Genomic DNA, 3014 nt, shown 5'->3' on the forward strand with positions numbered 1-3014 from the left:
TAACACTCAGACTCAGTTCTTTATTTTACGTAATAAATAATTAAGTGTTTCTGTTATTTTTGAATAATTCTTTCTATAAACTATTTACGAGAATAAAATTAAGCGTTCATTACCACTAATAAACTTGTCAAGTCACTAATCATTTTCAAGCTTAAAAAAATTATATAAGATTGCTTTTGCTATGTAAATATTAGAATTATTTTATCATGCTGCTTCACGGTCCACTATTCGATTAATGTTGGTTATCCAACCAAATTGTCCGACGAAAATTAACTTATGTAAAGGTGTACATTTATACGCACGAAAAGAGATCAAGATAAACTTCTCCAAAATGAACTGTCAGATCATCAGAAGATTGCAGGGTTAGATATGATTTTGCCTAAGCAATGGGAAATAGAACAGATCCATTTTTTTTAGCAAAAGCAAAGTTTATTTCCGACCAGAAAAAGTTGATCTTAGAAACAGATTTTTCTATTCACAGACCTACGATCTATTTGAACCTGTTACTTCGTTGTTCAGAGAGAGTTGATGAAAAAAGTAGTTTCATCTTATTATTCCGCTTAAAAATAACGTAAAGAAGCTAATAAGAGAGGACATGTAAAATATCAACAGATGAAGAGAGATGTTTCATGAGCTTGGGTAACGGTCTTAACTAAAAGTAGTAAAACTATCATCAATTTCCACTCTACGATCATTTATTGCATTTTTCGCTGAAAAAATGAAAAGCATTTCTACTGGAAATTTCGGCAGCAGTGTTGATATTTACATTAAAATATTAAATACCTAGAACAGATTCCACTTACTCTCCTCCTTACTTCCTCCACTTACTCCTACTCAAATATTTCCGTAAACTATGGCACAAACAGCGGAAAACAGTTACAGTAAATAAGCTCAGGACAATGATTGTATAGTTAGCTGGGGCAATATAAATATAATTTAATTAATATTGCGATCTTCGTCTAGTATTTATTTAAATTTTACCCAATTGACTATTTGACAATTTTATGTTTTGTTGGGAACATGGCTTGGTCCAACATAACAGCAACATTGATTGCAAGAATTGTGGAACAATAAACTCGTTAGCTGCTTAAAGTRARAAACTGTCGAATATGCAGTCTATTTTCGTGTTAATCTTACATTAATTAACAGCTGTAAAATAAGAAASGCATCCAATTTCCAATATTGTTTTTGCGTCCTTAYGTCCYTGCGTCYCKCTTTACGCTATGGTAATGAGGGAACCAACGCTATGGTAATGAAGCGTTTAAGGATTGCTCAAAGAAAAATGGAGARAAAAATGCTAGGAATACGACTACAAGACCGAAAGGCAAACGAATGGATCATTGTTTTCATAAAAATTACGATTTTGGGTTTTAAGAATTCGCACCACTAAATAACGAACAAAGCGCGAAAGAACAAAATACTGTGCAACATACATATAATAGAGTTATATACATTARTCRCTTTAAGCAGAAGATATAGCCTACAGATCGTACACGGATATGCAACGACGGCAAGTTCAGATTACGAAGAAGCTGATATCTTTTACGAAGATATAATAAAGGCAAGGAGGCAAGAAGAACACAATTCGTGATAATTATAGGAGATTTTAAAGCAAAATTCGGAACAAAAGAATACGGAGACACACATTATATTGGCCACTTCGTGCTTGGGACAGCAACGAGAAGGGGGAGATGCTGTATAGCTACTTGAACAATGAAAATCCAATTTGCCTCAATACCTTTTTCGAAAAACCCAAACAACATAAAGGGACCTCGAACAGCCCAAACGGAACAACTAAAAACGAAACAGACTCCATTATCTCCAATAAGAACAACATATGCACCGACGTGTCCGAGCTGAACAAATTTTATACCAGTGAAAGCAAGGATTCAGATAAACATAAAACGCAACAAACTCATCAAACAAGAACGCTATCCAACATCAGAAATTCTGACACAAAAACAAATCGAATAGCAAAATGTATTAGAAACAAGACTAGCAGCAATAGAAACAATTAAACAAATGCAAATAAACGAATTAGCGGCAAAATTAAAAGACAACAAAAATTTGTTGTGACCAAGCAACCTTGTCTTTGAACAAGGAAGTGAAAAAGTAAATTATAAAGGGCCGTAGAAACTATACCAACAAACGAATAATGGACACATTAAGAGAAAACTGGTACATGAAAGTACTAAAAACAAAAACTCAAGAGGCCGGACAAAAATTACAAAAATAAAAAACGAGAGAAACGTGATCGTCTAAGACAGAAAATATACTAGAAATAGGACATTATAAATGTGTTTCTTATTTATTTTTTATTATTTATTTCTGTATTTGTTTTTTTATTGGTAGATTTCCAAAAAGCATTTGACTTCGTCGAAATATGGTCAGTGTTAGAATCATTAGAAAACGCAAGAATTGATTCAAGATATACGAACAACATAGATAAAGAACATCTACAAAAATGGACTGAGAACTGGACGAAGAAACAAAAACAAGCCCCATAAAACTGCAACGAGGCAAGGAGATACTATCTCGCCCAAACTATTCAACTTCGTCCTGGAAGATATTTTTAAGAAATAGAACTGGGACACCAAAGGTATGAACGTCGACGGAGTATACTTAAATCATCTCAGATTTGCGGATCGCATAATCTTAATGGCAAATAAGCTGCAGGAATCAAACGAAATGCTACAACGACTAAATGATGTCTCCGCTATTGTAGGGCTTAAAATGAACTTTAAGAAAACAAAAATGATGAGCCACGACCAAGCAAACATAACAATACAGAACGGTATTATAGGAAACGTCGAACACTATGGGTACTTGGGCTACTACGAACACTATCAGATAAGGGAAATCAAACCAGGATGCGGAAATTAAAAGAAGAACACAACCAGCATGGACCGCTTTCGGTAAACTTACATATACAGGGTTGCTCATTAGTGCGTCAAAGTGCGATATCTCAGTAAATATGAAGTTTACAAGAAAATTCGTCCAACGAAAGTTTTTCA

This window comes from Dendroctonus ponderosae, unplaced genomic scaffold, assembly GCF_020466585.1.
Source record: "Dendroctonus ponderosae isolate FM_Combo_2020 unplaced genomic scaffold, Dpon_F_20191213v2 Dpon_F_20191213_4, whole genome shotgun sequence".
Lineage (NCBI taxonomy): Eukaryota > Metazoa > Arthropoda > Insecta > Coleoptera > Curculionidae > Dendroctonus > Dendroctonus ponderosae.